Raw genomic sequence first — 27,701 nt, 5'->3', positions numbered from 1 at the left:
CTTCTCTATTCTAAATATCAACACATAAATCAAACTTATTATTATTTAATGGGTTATCACAGTATGCTAGACATAATAAAAATTTAAAAACCACATAAAAGATTGCCTTTTATCAAAAAGTCACATTGAAAGACAGCCACTTCCATTACTATGATTTTTTCTATTCCATTTTTCTTCCCTTTTCCCTATAAATCCTAGTTTTTAGTCTCCTGTTATCAGATTATTTTGTTCATTACCTTCATTGTAGTAGTCATTTAATGACCTTTCAAGTCTTCATGTTTCTTAAGTATTTTAGCTCCTGACTAACTCACTTTTCGCTATATGACTTTTGACTTAATTATTGACAATTTCAATATATACATATGTGATCGTACCTGAAATTTGACCTTTTGATTCCCCAGTCTTCTTTCCTCTAAGTGTCTTGATTCCGTGTTACCTCAGCCAATCAACTCCCTGGTCCTTTCTAAACCTATTCATTATAAGTAATGCCCATACTTCCATAATATTTGCTTCATGGATCCAGTTCTCTGACCATCAGTCACTTCCTGTCTTTCCAATTCGTTTTCTCTAGTATCTCAACTCTAACAATCATTTGATCCCATTTGGGCCTTCACTCAATTGAATTACATACAACTGAATGTCCCTCAACTTTTTTTACTAGGCAAAATTACAACCCTGCTGAAATCTAACTCTCTGCCTCTTGAACATCTCCACTTACTCAGCTACATAATTCTATTTGACAAACCACTGGAGAACCCATGAGGTTGCTCACAATCATACCATATTTCACTAGTCCATGTAATTTTCACTATGCTAGAGGACTATTTCATAACTTCTCCTTTCTTAAATTTCCAACACTCCTTCTTAATACTCACTTCCAGTAGATGACTTTGCTTCTTTCTCCACTGAGAATATTCAAGCAACTAGCATGAATCTTCAGAAACCCTCACAGGGACATATAATATACCATGTGCTCTCTCAAGTTTCTGTAGATAAGTATCTACTCTTCTCTAAAATCTTCCCTTGTGCACTAAATATGATTTACCATCACATATCCAAGACCCACATAATGGAATTTATTCCTCTTTCTCTGGATTATTTTTTTTCTTATGTACTAGAGATGATAATCACCAGCAAAAGTATTATTTTCTCCCATCTTAAATCACAAACTGATAAATCCAATGGTCACCCTTCAGCTCTTATCATATTTGACTTATTAATGCCAAGTGTATTACCCTTGATATATTTTCTTCACTTGGCTTCCATGACACCAAACTTGGTTCTCTCCTAACAATACTGTTGTTAATCTCAAAATCCTTTATTGTTTTCTCCTCCTCTTCCATATCTCTTAATGTTGAAGTTTCCTAAACTTCAATTCTTTTTTTTCTCTTCTTCTCTGTCTACATCCATTACACTGTGACCTCAATTAGCATATATCTATTAATAACACCAATATGCCTATGTCACTCACATTCTGATTCCTTGTCCAGACATGTCTTCTGAACTTCAAACTCACATATGCAACTGCCTACCTCATAGATCCAGTGAAATGTCAAATAATATCTCCAAATCAACATGTCTAAAACTGAACTTCTCAGTCCCCCTCTCTGTACATACCTATTCAACTGAAAGTCTTCTTTTAATTTTTCATTTAAATGGATAATTTATCCTTTCATTTGCTCAGACAAAAATACTGGCTTCTTTCCAGATTTTTGTCTTCTTTTACATTCATGTCCAATTTATTGGAAATTCTGTTGTTTTACTTTGAAATAGATCCAGAAACCAATCAAAGTGGTAACAAAATTTCCATTGCTATCACCTTGATACAAAACCACTATTACACTACCACCTTGATACAAAGCCATTATACTACTTTGATGATTACTATAATCACATCTTAAGTGGTTTTCCTGCTTCCATCTATGTGCAAACTATTTTAGCATAACAGCCAGAATGATCCTTGTAAAATCTAAATCTGATCAAAACTTTCCTTTGCTCCAAACCCATAGCTAGTTCCTCTTCTCAGAGAAAAACTCAAGATGTTATAAGCACCAACAAGGTACTGCTATGACTACAAGGTCAGGCTCCACTTCTTTGTGATCTAAGAGTCCCCACAGTCATTCACCTCAGCCATCCAACCTCCTTACTATTCAGTGAACATATCAGGAATACTTATGCTTTAAAGATACATAAGGATATATAAAATTATATAAAAATACACTTTTGCACTACTGTATCTCCTTCTTGGAATGTCGTCCACCAGATATCTGCTTGCTCATTCCCCTGAACTACATCAAGTTTTTGCTCAGTTGCTACCTTCACAAGGAGACCAATATAATCAAAAAATGCAACTTCACACCCTTTCCTTGTCCTCTGCTTTATGTTTTCAACAACACTTATAACATTCAGCTATTTAAATAATTTTTATGTGTGTGCCATACACATGGTAAATGTATAAAACAATAAATCTATGAAATAATAAAATATAAGCTTAGTTAAGACTCTACACACACAAACTCTAAACATTATTGGAAATTTTCCTCAATAATTAAAGTATGATGATGGTCTATACTTGAGGAATAATTGATTCTGTATATAAAACAGAAATTATGAAGAATCTTAGAAGTTATATAATCCAAACATATATGTAATGTTTTATCGTTTACCTACATGTTTTCCCATATTAATTTTCTAGATTATTGAATACAGCAGTAATGAGGGACTGTTTATATGGTTTGCAGTGAGAAAATTGAAAATCAATGATATTTAATGTTGTCTAAGATTATAAAGCAATTAAAAAATAGCAATGTCAGAATTAGAAACGAGGTCTCTTTCCTGCTAGAATAGTGGCCTGTATCATACCAAACTCTGTATAAAGAACATTTAGTGCATATGTTTACTGAAAAAAAAAAACACCACACATTAGTTTACTATGTCAATAACTGACAATAAAACAATATTTATACAATGAAAGTTAATTTTAAAACTTTATCAAAAGTCTTTATATGTAAGATTTAACAAATCCTCATTCCATATATTTATTTTCTAAGTATTCAAAAAATACTTACTTTGTAAAATAAGTATTTACTTTGTAAATTAAAAATACTTAATTTTTTGAAATTGAAATTATTTGGTAAGTATTCTAACTATAAGGCATTTAGGTTGAAAGAGTATCATGAAAAGATGCTAGGCCTGGAGAAAGAAAATTCACAAAACATCTGAAGTAGATAATTCCACAGGGAACTCCCAAATACCATTATACTATACTCTATAAAATCCACCTTCACATTAGAAAGATGAAAACAAAAATTAAAGAAATAAAAGTCATAATTTTTACATTAAAAAAGCCCTTAAAAGTGTCTTTCTCAAATTATTTCATGCAAAGACTGGCTTAAAGAAAAGTCACTATGCTATCTACTACTGGGTGAGTAGAAAGTGATACTAAAAAGAAACAGTACCCAAACATTATGAATTGTGAGTCTTTCATACTGTAATGATGTTTTGGACTTGTGCTCAGTATAGCACACTATGATACAAATAGATAAAAAGTAATAAAATTAACAGAGACAATGAAATATTCATAATTAAGATGCTTAAAGACAATACAGCAATCATGAATAACAAACTATAAGTTCTCAGTGGTATCATTAAATTCTTCAAATTTCTAAAGATCTTTCTTTCAGGGTTCTCCTGTGTAAAGATGTTATATGTTATATTTAATGAATAAAAGGACAATTTTTATTACTGTGGGACCCTGAAGTATAAAACAGCTTGACATTTTTGATTCACCATGTTGGCATATCATTACAAATAGATTTTATTCTGTGCAGCTCAATAAACACTTTTACAACTTCAAATGAACAGTGTCTTAAAATCATTTCTCAGAAGATGCCTTCCCTGGCTAGTGTGGCTCAGTGGATTGAGTGCTTGCCTGCAAACCAAAGGGTGACAGGTTTGATTCCCAAGTCAGGGCACATGCCTGGGTTGTGGACCAGGTCCCCAGTGGGGGCATGTGAGAGGCAATCACACATTGATGTTTCTCTCTCTCCCTTCCTCTCTGTCTAAAAATAAATAAATAAAATCTTTAAAAAAATCATTTCTCAGAAGGAGCAAGTTCTTGATATTATGTCAGAAAATAGAAAAAAGATTTGTTTTAGAAAAAAACAAAACAAACCACATCTCATTAAAATTTGTGTAAACTGACTGATTCTCCTTGAGTGCTTTTCCTCTGAAGACTTTCCATACTTGTGCTCCTGTTTTGCCATTATATACATACTTTATATACATGTGTTTGCTTATATGTACATACGTATTTTCCCTTTGGTCTCGAAGTTAAAGTTATGGAAATATGACTTTACAATGAAAGAGAATTCACTGGTAATCTATTCCAAACATCTGATTTCACTGACAGAGAAAAAGAAGTGGAAGAACCCAGCTCATCTACAGAACCCAGGTCTCCTCTAAGACAGCGCTCATACTTAAGTGCTAATTCTAGCACTCCACGCTGCTTCACTGCACACATAAGGTTATAAAGCCTCATTAACCAGATGCTTTATTAGATCTTGATGTTTTATGCTATCTACATATCAGTTTGATGACCTTTGCTTTTTTGAATGAAACCAGTTATTGGTTTCATTGACTGTATTATTTTCTGAGACTCTATTTCACTTATTTCTTCCCTGATTTTCATGATTTCCTTTATCCTGTTCGCTTTGGGCTTTATTCATTGTTCTTTTTCTAGGTCCTTTACATATAAAGTTAGATTGCGTATTTGAGATTTTTATTGTTATCTGAGGTAGGCCTGTAGTGCTGTGAATTTCTCTCTTAGGATTGCTTTCCCTGTGTCCCATAGACTTTGCATTGTTGTGCTCTCATTTTCATTTGCTCTAAGGATTCTTTTAATTTCTTCATTGATCTCATTATTAATCCATTAGTTGTTATTTAACATGTTATTTAGCTTCCATGTCTCTGTGTATTTTTCAATTATTTACTTTTGATTGATTTCTAATTTCATAGCATTATGGTCAGAGAAGACACTTGATATGATTTCAATCCCCTTAAATTTATTGAAGTTTTTTTTATATCCTAACATGTGGTCTCTCCTAGCAAATGTTCCATGTGCACTTGAAAAGAACGTACATTTTGCTAATTTGTGGTGAAATGCTCTGAAGATACCAATTAAATCCATCTGACCTAGTGTGTCCTTTATGCTTGCTGTTTCCTTGTTGATTTTCTGTGTGGAAGATCCATTGATGTCAAGAGAGTGTTAAAATCTCCTACTGTGTCTGTATTATTGTCAATCGCTCCCTTTATGCACATGCATAAATGTTTTTTAAGGATTATATCCTCTTGTTGGAATGCTCCCTTTATCCTCATGTATAGTCTTTCTGTGCCTCTTACTATAGGTTTTGTTTTTAAGTGTATTTTTTTTAGATATGAATATTGGTACCACAGTTTTGTTTTATTTTTCATTTCCATTTGTGTGATATCTTTTTCCATCATTTTTCTTTTAGTCTGTATCTTTTATTCTGACATGGCCTCTTATCCTTTCAGCTACCCTATATGATTTGATTAGAGCATTAAGCCATTTACATTTAAGGTGATTAATGATAGGTACTTATTTATTGCCATTTTATTATTTTAACTATGTTCCTCTATTTTTTTTTTTTATTCTTCTTGCTCTTCTTAAAGACAGCACTTTAACATTTCTTGTAATATTGTTTTGGTGGTAACAGACTTTTTTAGCTTTTTCTTGTCTGGAAAGCTCTTTATTTCTCCTTCAATGTTAAATAATAGCCTTTCTGGATAAAGCAGTCTTGGTTGTAGGTCATTGCTTTTCATCACTTTGAACATTTTATGCCCATCTTTTCTGGCCTGTAATGTTTCTGTTGAGAAATCAACTAATGGTTTTATGGGAGTTCCCTTGTATATACCTAACTGTTTTTTTATTGCTGCTTTTAAGCTTCTCTATCTTTTTCTTTAACCTTTGGCATTTTGATTATCATGTGTTTTGGTGTGGGCCTCTTTGGGTTCATCTTGTTTGGGATCTTGTGTACTTCTTGAACATGTGTCTTTTTCCTTCACTAGATTAGAAAAAAAATTAGTCATTATTTCTTCTAATAATTTTTTGATCCCTTGCTCTCTCCCTCATGTCCTTCTGGTATCACTGTGATTTGGATGTTGTTTTGCTTCATGTTGTTCCAAAGGTCCTTTAAACTGTCCTCACTTCTTTTAAACTTTTTTCTTTCTCCTGCTCTGACTGGGTGTTCTTTCTACCATGTCTTCCAAATAGCTAGTTTGATCCTCTGCTTCGTCCAAAACCTTGTTTATTCCTTCTAGTGTATTCTTTACTTAAAATATTGTATTCTTCATTATTTATTTGTTGTTTTATATGATGTCTATGTCCTTTTTCATGCTGTTGTAGTTCTCACTAACTTCCTTGAGCATCTTTATAGCCATTACTTTGAACTATAAATCTGGTCAATGGTTCGCCTTCATTTCATTTAACTCTCCTTCTGGAGATTTCTCCTGTTCTTTCATTTGGAATATGTTTCTTTGTCTCCCCATTCTGGCTGCCCTTTGGTGTTTGTGTCTATAGAGATCTGCTATGACTCTCAGTCTTGGCGTTACATAGTAGGAGATCTGTGGGACCTAGTGGTGCAGTTTCCTTGATTCCATTCATGCATGGGGTCAACCCTCAGGCTGAATGACTGTGAGAGGCCCTACCACAGTGTATGAGCTTGCTGTGCAGGTGCTGACCACAGGAAGTAAAATTTGCCTCTGTGGGGGGTCTGGTGCCTGCTGAGATTTCCCTTTTGATGTGCCACTTGTGAAGCTAATTGGATCCTGCTCTGATACTGTCTGAAGCTAGTTACTGGGTTTGTTGTTTCTGGGTCTTCTTGGGAGGGCCTCTGGGGTAGATAATGTCAGATGTTGCCTGTGTTGGCTCTGGGCAACCTGTTTGGAACTACGAAGCGTTCCACAGTTTGTGGCTGCCTCTGCTGGGCCAGGGTGTGTACAGGAATGATTAAAGTGCACACCAAGTCTGGCTCTTACCACCACTGGGCCTGGGGGCAGGTCAGCAAAAGTCCCAAGGCACCCTGAGATCCTTGCTCCTGACTCTGCCTGCTTGCTGTCTATTAGCCTCAGTCACTAAAAGAGCCTCTTGCAGTACTTGAGTTGCATAAAGTAGGTTCTCAGTGAGTCACCAGGTAGGGGCTAGTAGCATTCACAATACTGATACAGTGCCAGCACTGGGTCTGAGGCCACTCAGCAATTATCCCATGGTATACCAAGTCTAGCTGCCACTCACTGCATGCCTGCACACGTTTGTGGTGGGGTGGGGTCCCAGGGAAATGTCAGAGTTTATCAGTCCTAAACAGACCAAGATTGGGCTATGTGAGAGGAGGGCTCTGCACCAATAGAGTTGTGAGAGAATAATGGCCCCATCTGAGGGCCACACAAATCAGCCTATCCCAGATTCTACCACGAGCTGGATCTCAGCAGAGCAGGGCCTCCAGGAGTCAGGAGGGTGGGGCTAGTGGATCTCCCTTGAACGGAAAGTGCCACAAAGACTTGGGGGAAGCTGGAGGGAATACCCCTGACCCCATGCCACATAACTCAGTCTGTCACAGATTCTGGCCAGATCTTGATAGGTAGAGCCACCAGGATTGGGGAAGGTAGGTCTGCTAGGATCCAGGAGAATGAGGCTAACAGATCTACCATGAGGGAAGGCACCAATCAGGTTCATGGAAATGTGAAGGGAATAGCCCCTACCACAAAGCCACACAATTCAGTCACTGACAACCCCTGAGTCGGCCCAGACCTCTATTCCATGGCTCAGGCAGCTAAATTCTCAGCAGGGTGCAAGCTCTACAGGGTGGGACTCCTATTGCATTCCTCCAGGTTGATGCTGTAAGGAGGGGGTTACTCTACTCAAGAATGATGGTGTTTGTGATGTGGGAGAGTGACTCAGCACAGGTTTTGTGGCAGCTCTTTCCCCATCTCAAATCCCGACAAACTCCCATCTCTCCTCATGTGACTCTAATCTGTTTCTCCCTTCCTCCACAGGAGCCCAGGGTGAGAGGCTATGAATGAGATTTTGTGCACTGGCCCTTTATGAGGGTACCTGTGTCTCTAGAACACTCTCTTCTCCTCCTGGTGGACAGAATCTCCACAGATTTTTACAGTGAGATATTATGTAGGCACCTCTTCCTAGCTCTGGTGCTCTGGGCTGGGGATCCTGGCTTGGAGTTAAGACCCCATGCTTCTCAGGGAACCCCAATAGCTGAGATATTTCTCCAGAATCGCAGGAATTTCAGCCATCACTTGTGGAAGTGGGATCAGACCTTTACGGCTCTGCACCCTTTCTACCAATCTCAATGTAAAACCTTAGTTTTAAGTCTTCTCTTCAGCTACTCTTCCGTTGCTTATTCAGGATGACTACTCTGTATTTTAGTTATAATTCCAGTTTTGTCCTGGAAGGACATTAGCGCAACATCTACCCACTCTGCTGCCCCCTTGGCTCTCCCTGTCCTGCATACATTAAATTACCTATTTGCAAAGGTTAAATAAATAAAAGAACTTCAGTTGAATTAATAGTTGAAGAAAAATAATGTTATATGATTTCTCTTGTTTCTATGGTAAATAACATACTATTTTAGAGATATGGGTTATACCTTACAGTGTGGTATTATACATATGCATGGGGATATCTATTATTTTTGTTTTCCTTAATATAAGTTCAACAAAGAATAAAAAAAGGTCAAACCAAATGTGTCTAAATTACTTTCAATGCATAGTTAATTTTTCCATTTCATGTAAGATAACAGTTTAGGGTCATAAACAACACTTTGCTGGAGAGAGAATAATTTCTTGGACAAATATATGTTTTAATTATAGTGTTCAGGAGAATTACCTAATGATCCTTTTAAAAATATAGATCAGTGATCTCTTGTCAATCATATCCCTTCATTCACTGACTTTGAAATTTTAATAAGCTTCTTAGCTAATACTTTGCACTGATTATATCTGTACACTTTTTCTCATCATGTCTGCCTTCTACCATTAGTACAACTGATTGTTTCAGAAAACGACTCAATTCAAAAGCTGAAATAACTCTAACTGCTTTTACACAGGGAAGAAATTCATTAGCTTGATCAACAGTTATAATTTGAATGGTCTGTGTATTTATTTGTCCACTTATAACATGAATAAATGACCATCGACTATATCCCTGTGCTAATAAACTGCAGAAAATAGAAATACATGTTTCTACTATATATGAAGCCTGTATTCAAAGAACAATGTCTTCTTAGGGGAAAACTTACAGATACAAGTACAAGACAGAATCTGTCAAAGGACTGGAAAGAGCTCAGTTTAACATATGTAACTGAAAAAAATGGCATTTTCATCTTGGTTGACAATGTGGACAATCTGGGGGAAACCTGAAGGGTAGGAGACTGGAGTGACTATTAACAGAATCATACTCTCAGACTAAGATACGTCTATACACATTTTCCAACTTATTTACCCAGCCTATCTTTAAATGAATTATATTATATTCTTGATAATACGTTTGAAGGCTTCTGGTTGAATACTTCTTATGACAAATGAGATAGAAAATATTTTTTATATGTAACTACATTTAATCCACCTAAACAATAGAGTAAAGCAAAAAATAATTTGGTTGTATGGTTTGGAGTTTTTATATTAGGATAAGTTTTTACTTCACATGGAAATATTAGTTGTGATGTTGCTTCTTTGTGCTTCCTTAAGTCTGATTAAGTATTTAGCCAAATAAGAGAAAAACCACGATTACAATGAATGTAGTAATTAAACTGTGCTTCTAATGCAGTACCTTTGGCTAAATTGAAGTATTAAATGGAAATCCCCAAACTACTTTTGCCAAGGAAGAAAAGGAAGAAGTAAATTAAGTAAAGAGAAACCTAGATAAACTGTGACTTGCTGCCAGGGTCACTCCTACGTCTCCTATCTGGATTACTTGCTCAAACCAAATTCTACTCTCCATGCCTATCACCTCTTCTGCGGGGGTGGCATGTGATTGACAGGGACTTTGCACAGTCAAGCTGTAGTCCTCAAGGAGTCATTTCTACCTCTGGAGCTTGTCACATCTATCTTGGAGAATAGGCCTCTGAACCATGACTTTATCCTAATCTGAGGAAAAGAGTTGGGAAAAAGGGAAAAGCTAATTTGCTTTTATTTACTGCAGCACAGATTAAAATTTTATGCCTAAAGAATTTATATATGAGAAAGACACATGATATTTTACCATGATATGTCCTAGGGGTGATACAAATAAATTGTTACTACTACCATCCCCAGTGACTGTTAGAATTTTAAGATGTTGAAGTGAGATACGTACTTCCTTGTCCCTGTGGGAAGGCAAGTGATCAAGTGGAAACTTGGCAAACCTTTACACACCAATTATAGTGCCTAGACTCTTAGGACAATCACTAGTATATGTAAAGCATGGTTTTGCTGAAAGTCACTGAATGCTTTGTTTTAGGCTCTCAGGAGGTAATTTTTACTCCTGGCCTAAATTAAAATGTGCCCTTCAAGTCAGGAACAATTACCATCTCTCTAGTAAGGATATATAAATTACTGCAGAAACTTAGTGGAACTAAACCTAACAAATGAGAGGGATCAGAAAAATAAGGCAAGTAATGCTTGACATATATAATTAAAATTTTTAGAAAATCCAACATTTTGGGACCAAATGAAAATTAATGACCTGTAACCACTAGTAAGTGATAATAGTTCTATCCCTTGCAATAGGCAGAATAAGATAATCCTCTTCAAAACAGTATCCATTCAAATATTTCAGTATTTCTTTTTTAATGCTTAAATATTCTATTCTTTAGGTTTATGTGCCATGCTATTTTGCCCATTTTGATGCTCATGTGATACAGATTCAAGACCTCCTATTTCTTCTTATAAACTTAGTTTTTCCTGTTTCTTTTAAAGAGCTCTCAACTGTAACAGAAAATCAAAATAAAAATGACTTAAAATGTGAAACAAATATATTATCTCAAGAACCTAGTGTTTTTGAACCTTATATAGCAGACAAAATTCTGATTATAACTCATGTACATAAAATAAAATGATTATATTTACATTATATTTTAAAATAAAAAAATTAACATTCCTGACAAATTGTTAAGATCTAAAATGCCAAAAGCTTTTCTGTAAAGTATTTTGGAAGATGGCCCTCAGAGATTGTCTACAAATGCATAAAATGAAGTAGAATTTTGGCAAGAATAATTTATTTTTATTAATGCTGACAGCTAATTCTACTGAATCCAGTTCCAAAATGTTATTATGGATGGAATTACTAGTTGAAATATCTGTGTTAATCATAATTAAAGGCTAATTATAACATAATCAGCTAAATTTCAAAGAATCAAAATTTATAAAATCACTGCTTGTATTTTGGATAAAAAATCAATTTTTTTCTACAAGTTTTTTTCTTATATTTTCTTACCCTTCAAACTATGCCATTATGAGAAAAGTCCTAAATGCTTTATTAGAAACTATGTTTATTGGTTCAATTAAGGTTTGAGTTGTTTATCAACAAATGGGATTACATTTCTAAGAATTTGTACATGTTTTATCATCTGTTTCTTGTGAAGTGTAAGGTGGCTGACCTGAGTGTGAAAAGAGATTAACTTTCATGGAAAAGTGAAGACTCATTTGAGCATAATGAGATAAATTATTCTGTAGTTATAATAACCTCTGATTATTATAAATGCTTTACGATTGGAAGACAAACAATATTTAATTTAATTCTTGTAATAAACCTATGAAGAAGTCAGGGAATGAATGATTAATCCCCTCTTACAGATAACTTAATTCTGCTGAGCTCAATTTTCATAACACATCAGAACAACATGATAAGAAAGAGGCTGCAACAGAATCAGAGCCAGGTCTCAGTACTTCTAGCCCCACGCTCTTCCAATCAGACAACACTATATGGGATGCCTGTAATAAAGATAAAGTTTTGAAGATACCAAAAACACAGAAGACTGTTCACAACAACTCCGGCTGGGTATATTGATTTACACAGTTTAAAATACTATATGAAGTGAAATGATTTTGAATGTGTTAAATGAATTATCTTTATTATATTTCCCAAATTTCTGTTCAACTTCAAAAGATTGTCTAGTTCTCTTTTCACTTATAAAATGATTTTCTGTGACCCTTTTATATACAATTGTCAACTATATAGGCTCTATAAACTAAAGAAGATCAGTGATTAATCTCAATTTTTTAAAATAAGAGGGAAGAGAGAAATTTAAGCAATCAACTAACATTGAGCTTTTATAATTTGTTTCTCTTTTGTGCAACTCTCCATGTGGTCTTCTTGAGCTGGTTTCTGTCCCAAGTTTTATGAAAGACGCCTTTACAAGAAGCTCCAAACTGGGATGCCAGAGTATTAAACATTCAGTGAAGCCTTTAAGAACAAGTACAGGATATAAAGGCTTCAATAGCCATTCAGTTATACTGGAAACCCTATTTGATTAAATTAAAAAAAGCTAACTGCATTTAGATTTCTTACATTTAATAAAGAACCTTCCAAGAAATGTCAGCCACATTTACCTACTTTTTCTTACTTGACACATTTAGTCTCCTCAAACTTGTTTCTAAATGTATCATTGGTTTTTAAGCATGAATAAAATATATGTGGTGTATTGCCTTATGTCTTATATTTGGCAATGCTGAAAAATTAGCTTTGTTATGCTGTAATAGGAGATGATCGCTGGCTTAAAGTTAGGAACATTTTAAAGATAATTCCACTAGTTGTAATTACTTTATTATTGTTTTAATTTGGTGGAAGACAAAGAGCTGCTTCTTATGTTAACTTTTTAATTTACATTCTACTAATACCACTACAGTAGGTATTAGAGGTAATAATATCAACTTAAATTGACCAGAGCAGTGAAGGGGGCATTGGTATTTAAAGGGTTAAAGGCAACAGAACAATTAGGTAAGAGGAGAATCTAGAACACCTTCATAACACCCCTGACCCCAAAGAAGTGGTAATAAGAAGGTATAAAAGTTGAAAGTAGAGCAGAATGGGATACATATGAAACTGTAAGGAGTTGCAGAAAGTAAAAGAGTACTATTGCTGGAGAGAATGGAATGAAATCAGGTATTTAAATATCTTAAAGAATGGTACTTAAATGAAGGTCCCAAGCACCAGGGTGACTTATTTTATTTTTAATTAAATATACTGGGGTAACATTGGTTAATAGCATTCTGTAAGCTTAAAGTGTACAATTCTATAATATGTTATTCATATATTGTATAGTGTGCTCATCACCCAAAGTCTTGTCTCCTTCCATCAACATAAGTTTGACCCCCATTACCTCCTTTGATGGATGATTGCATAAAGAAGATGTGTGTATGGTACATATATACAACAGACTACTACTACCACTCATCCCTAAGAAAGGATGAAATAATGCCATTTGTGACAAAATGGATGGATCTTGATACTATCATGCTAAGTGAAGTCAGGGCAATTTTTGAGAGTTCTCTAAATTCTCTCACTTATTTCAGGGAAGCCACAAGATAATTTATTATAATGGCATTTTTCTTTTAATATGACAAATTACTGTATGTTCTTTTAGAAGATAAATTATAAGCTTGGTTTCTAGTATAATGATTGTTAATTTCTTCAGTTATTTGTGGTGTTATGAAAGCTAAAACAAAGCAAAAACACCTATTTGATTATTTCTATAAATATGGTAAATACCAGTGAAATCTACCTTTCTAATACCTCCCTCAACTACACACATATTTTTCTCACTCTCTTCCTCCCTCCCTTTTTCCTTATTTTGTTGTTTTTGTTTTAATGAAAAAGTGCTCTTAGAATCCAAGGCCAAGGGCAAAATAATGTTTAAAACTACCAAGATAAAAGTTTTCAACCATTAAAAATACAATTTTTTATTTTTAAGAAAAAAAGAAAAACAAAGGGCCTTTACCTTGATCCATCATTACATTACAAACTACAATCACAATGACTAATTATAACGTATTAAAATAATGTTAACTAATTTTAAAAACATGAATTTATGTAAATATTACTATCTATTTCCTATACTAAAAGTGAGGAAGTTCAATAGGACATTTAATGTAAATCTGTAAAAAAAGTCTTAAATGTTTCATGCTCTTATGGCTGTTAAACTCTAATATAATGTTAAAAGCTAAAACACAGGCACATAATATTGCTTTGGAATCTTAAATGATTAAGAACAAATAAGTCACACAGTCTAATTTTCTTGAAATGGTTATTTTCAACTTAGTTTTCTTGTTATTTTTGTCTTCAGATCAGTTTGAAAACCATTAATTCCTCACTTCAGTTTCAGCTAGGTTTGTATGTGGATCTTACATAGTTAACAATATTGATGCTTTATAATCTCTTTTTAAAAATCCTTCCTGAGGTGTTGAAAACATCATGTTTTATTTAGAAACAGTAGCATAAAAAAATGAAATAGCCAAATATCTACATATATTAATTTCTTTGCATTTATATGATTGTTCTATCATTTCTCACATTCTGAAATGGAACTCATTCATCATTTTTGATTTGAGTACACGGGTGCCCTTTTTTAAAAAAAATTCAGTAGCTTTTGTGTTTAAGTTTGATGAAAAAGTCTATATCAAGAATAGTAATGTTAGCTAACACTTAGTGATTTCTTAAAATGTGTCAGGCACTCTTCTGAGTATTTAAATAGATGGACTCACTTTGTCCTTACAACATCCATCTACAGTGGGTATTTTATGATCCTCATTTTACAGAGAAAGAGAGTGACACATAAAAAATTTAAGCAACTTGACGAAGGTTTACATATCTAGTGAATGGGGAACTGGGGTTTCAACCTCAGCTGTATAGTTCTAGAGAGTGAATCAATGTTTTCCCTTTATAGACCTTTCTTTATTTATAGCAAAACAAAAGAAACACTAACAGATGAAACACACTTTTTAGTGGTGAACATTAATGGAACACTGCATTCTATTTAATAATCTAAAGATGTAAAATAAATTGTAATATATGCCACTTTTAAAGTCATGAATAATTAAACACCATGGATCCTGGACAAATTTGCAGCACAATCAGCAAGTATTTTCTACGTTTTTCTAAATTCAGAAATTCACTGGACTCTAAAAAAATTTAAAAAAAAAACCTTAATTGCATAGATAGCAAAAAGAACTTCACAGCCTACACACAGTCAGTTACTGGCATCTAGATGGCCAGCTTAAAAATAATTTGAAAGATTTTTTTATCAAATCACTTCAAATTCTGGAGCTCAGAACAGTTCATTTTTTGTCAAAAAATGACTTGAGAAAGCAGGGGAGTTAGTTCAGAAAATAGAAAATGACTAAAAAAATAAAATATGTTCTTATTTTATTGGACAAAATTCCTCTATTTTCTACTGGGAAAAACAATATTTTTTTCCTGTAAAATTCATTAAATTTTGAATTTTCATGAAAACAGCATCAGAATAGTCTTGAGAGATTTAGCTTAAATTTTAAATAGCAAGGAAAATTCATATTAAGGCTCTGAATCAGAAAGTATGTATGGGTATAAATATATACTAAGCTAGTTATATTTTGGTTATCTTGTAGTTTCATCTCACTATATGTGATTACTTTATTTCCCTGGCAGTAGATTGCAGTAGCTTCCCATTAACAGATTAATGGAATTCATAACTGAATTAAGACAGGGTAAACAAATAATCAATTTGACAATTTCTAGTGGGATATTTTTATGGCATTTCCCAAATGACTTTAGTGAGATAAAAACAAAATGTGCTAAAAAGTACTAAAAGTTGAGGTTTGCGAATACTAAATACATATTTATTGAAGTATTATCTGTAAATTCACATAATTTATATATGTTATAGAACTATAACAAATTTCAATGTATAGTTAGATGTTTCATACCTGAGGGCAAACAGTGTAGTATGTTTATGCTTCTTACACATAAACTCAGATAATTATTTCCCTATTTTGAAATTAAGAACCAAAATGTGCAAATGAAAGATAAGCAACCTATAGATTAGAAATTTACCACATTTCTTGATAATATTTTCCTGTTTTTCTTTTTAGTGTTAAGATAAATTTATGTACTAATATACTCTGTCATTCATTCATGTATGCATTTATTCATTATTTAAGATAAAATGCCTCCTCTTGAGGGTGTAATTCAATATATCCACCTACTCATAGCACAGACCTTAAGCATGCTTACATTGGAAATAGACAATACTGGTTAGATTCCCAGCTTTACAATTTACTAACTATATGACTGCTGGCAAATTACTTTATAACTACCGAGTTCCTCATCTACAACATGAAGATAATAGTATGTACTAAATAGGGTAGCTCTAGAAATTCAGTGAGGTAATGCACAGAGTGTAGCACAAAGTTAATATTCAATAGATAGTATCAAATACTGAGCAAAAGCTTAATAATGAATTGACCACCTAAGCACTTGGGAAATCTTTTTTTAACCCCACATAAGAACTGTTTATGGAACTAAGTAAAAGAAATTCTACCAATAAAGATTGATCTACTGAAAGATGCTACCTCCAAGTCCAGTTGCAAAGGTAATGATATTACATCGTGAAATACAAATAAAATACAAGGGCCATAGTAGGCAGAATAATTTCAGTTAAGTAACTGAGTGAAATTAAGATATATGTCTTGGTAAGTAATTATGTCTTATAGATCTTGCCAGGTGCTCTGTGAGATCTGGGACAACACCAAATCTGTACATCAAGGGACATAGTTACTGTGGCATTCTCTCAGACTCAACCAAGAAAGAATGAACCCAATGGGAAGTTGATTATGTTATGTAATAAATATTTTCATAAAGTTTTATAAAACTCAAAAAATAAATTCCAAACATTTTAAATAACCTGGAACAGCCTGTTTATTTAAAAAAAATTATGCTTAAAACTTTCTTTAAAAAAACACTTTCTATAATGTACTTCTTTCAAAAAATGAGTTTGCATGTTTCCATTCTTTCATGATTAAAACAAAGTTGAGATTTACAAGGAAGGCTATAAGGTGCCCAACAGCATATTATATGTCTCATATTAGAATTGATTATTTCCTATAATTTTATTAATTCATAAATTTCTTTAGTTGCTGCAGCTTGGGATTGATTCTAGTAGACAAAGTTTTATCTATATAGTTTTGAAACAGTGAATTCTCCTATGTACTGATTTGGGGGAGGAAGGCAGAATTCTAAATGTTAACTAGTCTATATAAGAAACATTTTAGATAAGTGTGAAGACAAAAACATTTACAAACATTCTGAATTTAGTTATAATTAAGGTCTCCTCCTGGAGTTGTGTGTGAACGTTTATGATGGAACATCGGCATCTTGAAGGTTTAATGTAGCTCCTGTGTAACATCACCTGCAATCTCTGAAGACCTTTCATGCTAATAGATCAATATGAGTAACCAAATTCAAATACACACCCTTATTTCTAGAATATAGACTACTAGAAAAATCTACATTATCTTTTCTTCTTTTGAGCTTAAACTTAAGCAAATTAATATACTTTGTAGATTGCCTATTTTATGGCAATGTGGAAGAGAGGTTTAATATTAAGAATAACATTTTCAGGACTTGTGTGAGTTTTTCTCTCCTCAAATTAGGGAAGTTTTCCATCATAACTGTTTTCTAACAGGTTCTCTATCCCTCTTCTTCTCCTTCTGGTATCCCTACTATTCGGATAATATTACTTTTCAGGTTGTCCTGAATTTTCCTAAATGCCTCTTCATTCTTTTCGTCTTTTTTTCATTTTCCTGCTCTTCCTGGGAGCTTTTTTCTACTTTATCCTCCAGCTCGCTGATTTGTTCCTCTGCTTCATCTGGCCTGCTTTTGATTCATTCCACTGTGTTCTTCAACTCAGAAACTGTATTCTTCATTTCCTCCTGTCTCTTATTGATAGTTTCTATGTCCTTTTTCATGCTGATATAGTTTACAGTAAGTTCTTCATAGTTTCCCTGTAGTTTTTTATAATTCTCTTTGAGCTCACTGAGTTTCCTTAGAACCCTTGTTTTGAACTCAATATCTGCTAAATTTGTTTTATTTCAAGTAATTGCGGTCCATGCACCTTATTTGTTGAATAAGCCTTATTTTCTGCATTGATTTGAAATATCAATTTAAACCTATTACATTGTTAGATATATATGTTTGTTTCTAGAATGCTCATTTTATTTCATTGATCTTGATTATTTCTATGGTGGTGTCATGTTGTTTTAATTGCTGAGACTTTATAATGGATTTAAATTTTTTAATATTTTATAATGGATTTTGACACTTAAATAAATAAAATCAACTTGCATTTAAAAAAAAAGAAAGAAGGAACTCCTACCTTTTGCAACACATGGATGGAACTGGAGAATATTATGCTAAGTGAAATAAGCCAGTCAGTGAAAGACAAATACCATATGACCTCACCTATAAGTGGTATCTATTCAACAAAATAAACTTACAAACAAAATAAACCACAGTCATGGAAACATAGTGCAAACTGAAAGTGACCAGAGGGGATGGGGAAGGAGGACAATGGTGGAAAGAAGGGGAAGGGACTAAACAAAGAACAGGTATGAATGGTCCATGGACACAGACAACAGAGTGGGAATTGACTGTGGGAGAGGGAAGCCAGGCAGGATGGGTGGAGAAGGGAAAAGGGGGGAAAAACTGAGACACTGTAATAAAATAAACATGATTAAAAAAAAAAGAAATATATATTTTTTAAAAAAGAACATTTTCAAATCTGAAAAAAATGTTATTTTTTTCCTTCTTCTCAGTTAACACAATTGTCACTAAGTATATATTGATGTAAATGTTTACATTTTTTATTCTATGATCACCCTCTCAGCTAGACATTAAGGCAGTTGACTTTCTTACTTTGGTCCCCAGCATATAACTATCACACAGTTCAGTACCCAACATTCATTCATTCATCAGTGTTCAATGAAGGACTATTTCTCTGTAGGCATGGTTAGTGGTACAGGGTATAGGGCAGTAATCAAAACAGAACATAGCATTGCTTTCCTGCAGTTTATATTCTTGTGGGCAAAATAGAAGGTAAACCAATAGATTCTTAATATAATTTTGTAGAATGAGTTATAGAACAAATTGAATATTTATTTTGATGCATTATTTTACTTGTTATATCCCTATTTTGATTGATATGAGTATAATTACCTACAACTTTCTTGAAGAGTTCTTCCAATTTTACATTTTGAAGACAAAATAAAATATGTTTTCCCTATAATGCCAGGCTACCGATTATTCTTGATTTTACTCCTATAACTATAACATGCATGGATATTTATGCATATACATGCATATTGTTGTAAATAAACAAGTCACTTAAAGATATGTTAATGTAGATATTATATGTAATCACTTTTGTTTTTGAATTTTTGGAATTAAGTCAGAAATTTATGGGTTTTTTTTTACCAGATGTCCATGATCAAATATAAGATGTAATTTTCTTATTATGCTCTGTCATAACATAATAAAGCATTTATTAATAAACTATACTAAAAAGGCTACATTCAATTTATCAGAGTGCTCTTCTCAGGCAGCTCAAAAGAAGAAAACGCAACATCTGTGCACAGATGAATTCTGTATCAGCTTTTCTTATTCAAGGAAGTGCATACTTAATCATGAATAACACTCATATATTAACTTAATACAAATATTTAAATTTATATACAACTAATATTTTAATAATATATTAACTTAAAATGTGCCCAGAAGGACTTTCATTTATGTTTTTATGTGAGCCCAACCATATGTCATTTACCAATTTGTACAATTAAGACAAACTTTGAAAACCAGAGTTCCTAATTTCACTGGTGATTGAACTATTATTCTCCTGCTTTCACTTTGATGTCAGCTTTGTTTTCCTGCTCTAAAAAGTTGGCTTTTTTATGACCAAAGGTTGACAACCGACACCTTATCGCAGCACATATCAATGCCACTGCATCAATAATAATTTCCAATTACCTCACATCAAGCTCACACTGTTATTTTCAAATGGCTGATTCTATTTTTAAATACTAACAGTTTTTCTTCGAAGTCATTATTTTAACCTACTAATTAACTGTGGCAATGATCAATCATTTTGTTTCAGAACTGTTTTATTTTTATTACAAATCAGAAAATTTATAGTAAAGGATTGCTTTTAGTAATATCTAGAACTCACCTTAAAATTTTCAGTTTAATGGCACTACATAAAAAGCCAAGTATACATTGATCTAAAATCTAGTAGTCATTTATTGGAAAAAACGATCTGCTCTCAAAAGACAATGCTATTATACATTTTGCCAATAATATTTCCGAGTTTTATTCAAGTCATAGAAAATATTAACAACTGGATAACACAAGGAGGAGTGCCATATTTCATTCTTAAAGTGACCTAATACCAAGAGAACAGGACAATAAAATGTCCTAAATGTTAGATAATGGCAGTGACAAAATTAAAATAAATATTTTCTTCCTTAAGTGGATAAAATATCTGAAGTATACATAACATTTAAACTGTGCAAGACTGGAATGTCTCAAGACAAATAAGTTACATTAAAGCAACTAGAAATGATGTCGTTTTCTTTATGAACTATTTCTTTTAAAATACTCTAAACTTAACATATGCCATGTAGGTCAACAATGTATGGCAAAACCTGGACAAGGAACAGGAGTAGGACTGCTGCGTAATCCTCTCACTGACTAGATGTGCTACTGCACATGAGGTATTTAATATCCCTGGGACTCAGAGTCTTCACCTGCAAAATGAGGAATATAAAACTACTGAATGTTAATTTCTTTATATTTCTAAAACTTATAAGCTTATTAAACATGGAAGCTTATATTGGACATAAAAAGCATTATGAATGAGATTATTTTACATGCCAATAATTTCAATGATTCTCTATTTTTTTAATTAATAAATTAATTTTTTCAAATACATTTGTCTCTGCCTCCCCCCCACCACTTTCCGTTGCCCCCTCCCTCCCTCCCTCAAATCTTCCCCTTTGGTTTTGTCCATGAGTCCTTGCTATATGTTCCTTGACTTTCCCCCTCCCTTCCTTTTCCCCTGCCCCACCTCCCTCTTTCCCTCTTGTCTCTTTTGGTTTCTTTTCCTTTCAGTGCTGCTGGTCTTATTTTCCTTTCATCTTTGTATTGTTGGTTAGGTTCCACTTATAGGTGAGATCATATGGTATTTGTCTTTTGCCCCCTGGCTTATTTCACTTAGCATAATGCTCTCGAGTTCCATCCATGCTGTCAAGAAGTTCAGTAGTTCTTTTTTTCTTTCTTCTGCGTAGTATTCCACTGTGTAAATGTACAGTAATTTTTTTATCCAGTCGTCTACTGATGGGCATTTAGGTTGCTTCCAACATTTGGCTATTGTAAATTGTGCTGCTATGAACATTGGGGTGCATAGGTTCTTTTGAATTGGTGTTTTGGGATTCTTAGGGTTTAGTCCCAGCAGGGCAATCACTGGATCATAAGGCAGTTCCATTTTTAGCTTTTTGAGGAAACTCCACACTACTTTCCACAATGGCTGCACTAGTCTGCATTCCCACCAACAGTGTACTAGTGTTAACTTTTCTCCACAGCCTCGCCAGCATCTGTTGTTTGTTGATCTGTTTATGATGGCCATTCTGACTGGTGTGAGGTGGTACCTCATGGTGGTTTTGATCTGCATTTCTCTTATGGCTAGTGATGCTCAGCATCCTTTCAAATGTCTCTGGGCTCTCTGTATCTCCTCCCTGGAAAAGTGTCTGCCCAGGTCCTTTGCCCATTTTTGGATTGGATCGTTTGTCTTCCTGGAGTGGAGTCAAGTGAGTTCTTTATATATCTTGGAGATCAAACTTCTATCTGAGGTATTATTAGTGAATATATTTTCCCATACGGTTGGCTCCCTTTTCATTTTGCTGATGTTTTCTTTTGCCGTGCAGAAGCTTCTTATTTTGATGAGGTCCCATTTGTTTATTCTTTCCTTTATGTCCCTTGCTTTAGGAGACATATCAGTGAAAAAATTGCTGCGTGGGATATTTGAGAGTTGCCTGCCTAAGTTCTCCTCTAGGACTTTTATGGTGTTGCGACTTATATTTAAGTCTTTTATCCATCTTGAGTTTATTTTTGTATACGTTGTCAGCTGATGATCCAATTTCTATTTTTTGCATGTAGCCGTCCAGCTCTCCCAACACCATTTGTTGAAGAGGCTATTATTGCTGAATTTTATGCTTCTGTCCCCTTTGTCAAATATTAGATACACATAAAGACCCGGACTTATTTCTGGGCTTTCTATTCTGTTCCACTGGTCTATGGATCTGTTCTTGTGCCAGTACCAGATTGTTTTGAGTATAGTGGCTTTATAGTAGAGTTTGATGCCCGGTATTGTGATCCCTCCTACTATGTTTTTCTTTCTCAAAATTGCTGCGGCTATTCGGGGTCCTTTATGGTTCCATATAAATTTTTGGAATGTCTGTTCTATTTCTCTGAAATACGTCATTGGTATCTTAATAGAGATTGCGTTGAATCTATAAATTGCTTTGGGTAGAATGGAAATTTTGATGATATTAATTCTTCCAATCCATGAGCACGGTATATGCTTCCATTTACTTGTGTCTTCCTTAACTTCCTTCTTCAATGTTGTATAGTTTTCTGCGTACAGGTCTTTTACTTCTTTAGTTAAAATTATTCCTAGGTACTTTATTTTTCTTCTTGCTATATCGAATGGTATTTTTTTTTTCTGATTTCTTCTTCTTCTGTTTCATTGCTGGTGTACAAAAATGCCTTTGATTTCTGAATGTTATCTTGCTGTTTTGCCAAATTCACTTATTAGGTTGAGGAGTTTTTTGGTAGAGTCTACAGGGTTCTCTATGTACACTCTCATGTCATCTGCAAACAATGATAGTTTTACTTCCTCCTTTCCTATTTGGATGCCTTTTATCTCTTTTTCTTGTCTGACCGCTGTGGCTAGGACTTCCAATACGATGTTGAGAAGAAGCAGTGAGAGTGGACATCCCTGTCGTGTTCCCGATCTTAGTGGGAAAGCTTTTAGTTTTTGCCCGTTGAGTATGATGTTGGCTGTAGGTTTTTCATATATGGCCTTTATTACGTTGAGGAATGCCCCATTTATTCCTATTTTGCTGAGTGTCTTGATCATAAATGGGAGCTGTACCTTATCAAATGTTTTTTTTGCATCTATCGATATGATCATGTGGTTTTTGTCTTTTCTTTTATTTATGTGATGTATCACGTTTACTGATTTGCGTATATTGAACCATCCCTGTATCCCTGGGATGAATCCCGCTTGATCGTGGTGGACAATCTTTTTAATGTATTGCTGGACGCGGTTTGCCAATATTTTGTCAAGGATTTTAGCATCTCTGTTCATCAGCGAAATTGGCCTGTAGTTTTCTTTCTTTGTAGGCTCTTTATCTGGTTTTGGGATCAGGGTGATGCTGGCCTCATAGAAAGAGTCTAGGAGTCTTCCCTCCTCTCGGATTTTTTTGAAATAGTCTGAGAAGGACAGGGGTTAGCTCTTTCTTAAATGTTTTGTAAAATTCTTGTGAAACCGTCCGGCCCTGGGCTTTTATGTGCTGGGAGTTTCTTGATTACTGCTTCAATTTCCCCAGCTGTTATCGCTCTGTTCAAGCTTTCTGTTTCTTCCTCCTTCAGTGTTGGAAGATTATACTTTTCTAAAAATTTGTCCATTTCATCAAGATTTTCAAATTTCTTGGCATATAATTGTTCATAGTAGTTTCTGACGATCCTTTGTATTTCTGTGGTATCAGTTGTTATTTCTCCTCTTCCATTTCTGATATTATTAATTTGGGTCCTCTCCCTTTTATTTTTGATGAATCTGCTTAAAGGCTTGTCAATTTTATTTATCTTTTCCAAGAACCAGCTTCTGGATTGGTTGATCCTCTGAATTGTTCTTTTTGTCTCTATGTCATTCAGTTCTGCTCTAATCTTGACTATTTCCTTCCTTCTACTTGCTCTGGGATTTATTTGTTGTTGTTTCTCCAGTTCTTGAAGTGGTAATGTTAGGTCTTTTGTTTGAAATGTTTCTATCTTTTTTAGGTAAGCCTCTATTGCTATGAACTTCCCTCTCAGGACTGCCTTTGCTGTGTCCCATAGGTTTTGGACTGTTGTCTGTTCATTTTCATTTGTTTCCAGAAATTTTTTGATTTCTTCTCTTACCTCATTATTGACCCATTCATTGTTTAATAGTGTACTGGTCAGTCTCCATGAGTTTGCAAGTTTTTGACATTTCTCTTTGAGGTTGATTTCGAGTTTCAAACCCTTGTGGTCCGAGAAAAAGTTTGGTATTATTTCAATTTTCCTGAATTTCAATGTTTCTTTACATTTGTGTTGTATTTCTTCAATTACCATTTAGTTCCCTTATACCTGCTACCCCCTGCTATCACTACACTGTTTTCCAAGTCCATGCATCATTTTTCCATTTTTGCTCAATCCTTCCACCCCCTACCCTCAACTATCAGCCTGCTTTCTATCCATTAGAGTCTGTCATTGTTCTGCTTGTTAGTTCAGTTTGTTCACTAGATTCCATATATGAGTGAAATCATATGGTATTTTGCTTTTAAAAAAAGGTCTTCCTCACTATGATACTGATTCATTTCACCTAAAATTAAATTTTCTTTACTTAGTAACAAAAATTAATTAATGGCAAAATCGAGATTTTAAATTGCTTCTCACACAGGTTTACCATAAAAACTGTAATTCATTCCCAGAGAAGTAATGATTCTTTGCCAAGTTATTATGTTGAAAAATTTAGAATGACTAAATAAATAATATAGGGACAATCTGAGCCATTCCCATTATCATTAATTTCCATATCCAATTTCCAGTAAATCATTACTTTGAAGATATTCCAGATGTTTTATGATAGCTTCTTTTTGGGTTCTTACAGAGACTATACAATGTATAGGACTCAAAACTTTATAGTGTGGATTCCATTCCATCAGCCTTCTGTGTTCTTTTTGCTTCATTATCCAAATTTCCTTTTTTTCTACTTCTTAATCTCTTGCCCCATTTCTGTATCTTCCTCCAGCTCAAAAGATATTCTTAAAATGTGTCTTATACTCATTCAAACTCAGCTTGTCATTTATAGTTCTGAAAATATATATCTCACAAAGAGCATATTTGCCATGTCCAAAATGAAAACATAAAACTCCACAATTATTTGTGCTACTTGACAAATATTTGTTTTTTGCCTTGTTTTAACTTTAATCATTAATTTTTAGATCTATAGCCAGTGTGCACTTTATTAATCCTAGTGTAATCTTTACACATTCTTTTCCATGTTACTAGTAATTACTTTTCGACATAACTGATAATAAAGACTTTTTTCTTTTAAAGTACCATTCCTAGAATGGAAGTATTGACTTCTGGAGGAGAAAATGACTCTAGTCTCTCCATTCCTGTTCAGCAGATGTTTTGCTCTCAATACCCAATAATCACTTTTCATCACCTCAGACGTCAATCTGTCTGAATCCGATGCAGTTTCTGTAAAATTCTGCATCTTTACCAGACCTCCCTACATCTATGCCTACATCTGCATCTATGCCTCCCTACAAAATATAAACACTGAATATGTATTTTTAGAAATCATACACAAGCACATGCACATACACACGACATACATATTAGTAAGTTAGATTTTAATAACTCCATCTAGCAATAAAATAGCCATGTAGTAGTATGTTCAGCATCTTTCCTCTTTAGTCCATTGTCTCTTATATGAAAAGAGACACCTTTTAAGATTTTAAATTTTATGTCTATATTATTCTCATGATTAACATAATTGGCATTTCTCAGTGTGTAACAAAAAAATTAAAAACATCCAAAAAACAAAGTGATTATGTTTCTTATTAAAGCACAACAAACCCTTCCCAATCTGACATAGTTTACCTCCACACATGACTTATGGCCCCAGTCACCCATAAACATGCACTGCCTCCAATATATTTATTATATTTATTATTTAATGCTTATAAGTCTTTGAACTTATTCTTCTCCAATGAAGGATGGAAGAGCAAATGTGTTAGTTAAAGCTAAAACATTAGATAGTATATGTGATGAAAGGGACTAAAAAGAAAAGTCAAAAAAATGAAAGAAGTGTTGATGTCCATATTCTCCATTAGGCACAATGTGGTGTATTTTCACATGTATAATCTTCATTCCTACTTGAGATATTTTTAATTTAAAGTGTAAACATATGCTTACAGTTTTAATAATGGAATAAAATCAAACATTCAAATATAAAAAGCAGACAATAAAATTTTCAAAGAACAAAGCATATTAATATCACAAATATAAAGTCCTTAGATAAATGATGTTTAAAATCATTAATCATCTAAAAATACATGGCCCAAAGATGTATACAGAAAAATCATACACAGAAATACAAATATGTAATAATTATTTAAATGTTGTCTTAATAATCACATAAATGCAAATTAAACAAAAAACTGCCATTTTCCAATGTAGTAAATCCGCACATATCACATATTACTGTGATTGTTAGTTTACTTCTTAGTATTCCCTGCTAAATTAAAATAATGGAAGGCTGGACTGTGGTCTTTAATGGTACATTCATGTGCCTACCTAACAGAATATATAGACATCTCTTGAGTAAATTAACAAAGAATGCATGAATACATGAATGGGAATGACAGCACTTAACGCGAGGAAGGCATCAAGGATTGGGTACCGCTCTGAAACACTGCACTTTGGGCATGGATTCTCAGCACAGCTGGAGAGTCCACTGACCAATCCTTCATTCACCAAGTATTTAGTTTAGGTACCAAACTCTCCCACAGTTCCCTTAGCCTTCATATATCCAAAAATTAACTTCTTTTCTTCACAAACCTGACATCCTCACATTCTTGTCTTGTTCTGCCTCCAAGGATATCAAGCAGGTCAGAGGGAGAGCAAGCGAGTGTGTTCCTCCCTCCAAGGCCCATTTTCTGTTAGTCATTCCATCTACACTTCTGCCTCCTAAATGCACCTCTCTCTTTTACTACACCTTCACTCTCATTTTCTTCCCTTTAAGCCCTTACAAAAAACTTTTAACTTGCTTTTCTGCTTCAATTTCAATCTAATTCAATCAATTTTCTGAAGTGCAGCCAGTCACACTGTTGTTCTTGATTTGAAATTTCTTGGCGAGCCTGTCTTTGACAGGAAAAAGTAAAGATCCTTTACTGTGGCTTTGCCCTGGCTGCACTGTAAGCTTCACAAACACCCAGAATCAAGCGCATAGACATCCTAACTTCTCACACTTCTAGGTTTTGCACCTGTTAGTCTTTGGATGCTTTTACAAATCGTGAACACCTTGCAGTGTCACACTCATTCTACCAGGCCAGACTAAAGTGGCCTTTCCCTTGTGTATCTTTCCTTAATTCCCTCTGCAGTATGATCCCTCTTTCTTTTGTAATACCCCGACACTGCCATATAATCCATTATTACACTTATTTTACTATGCTACACATGTGTCAATTACTCACCTTCTGTGTATCTCTAGTACCTAGCACAACAGTTCTAAAATTACTCATTGTTTGTAATTACACAAGTGGCACTAACTAACAAATAAACTGAAGTTGGACTGATT

At 34.0% G+C, this 27,701-nt stretch overlaps 1 protein-coding gene across 1 annotated transcript in view; it reads right to left on the bottom strand.

Annotated features, from left to right (window-relative positions):
* Positions 1 to 27,701, bottom strand: part of KCND2 (potassium voltage-gated channel subfamily D member 2) — a 526,970-nt gene that overhangs the window by 445,424 nt on the left and 53,845 nt on the right. The gene's annotated exons all lie outside the window — the stretch shown is intronic.

This window comes from Pteronotus mesoamericanus, unplaced genomic scaffold (assembly GCF_021234165.1).
Source record: "Pteronotus mesoamericanus isolate MK-2021 breed Mesoamerican mustached bat unplaced genomic scaffold, CSHL_Meso_final scaffold_85, whole genome shotgun sequence".
NCBI classification, from domain to species: Eukaryota; Metazoa; Chordata; class Mammalia; order Chiroptera; family Mormoopidae; genus Pteronotus; species Pteronotus mesoamericanus.
This window is presented reverse-complemented; position numbering and strand designations above follow the sequence as displayed.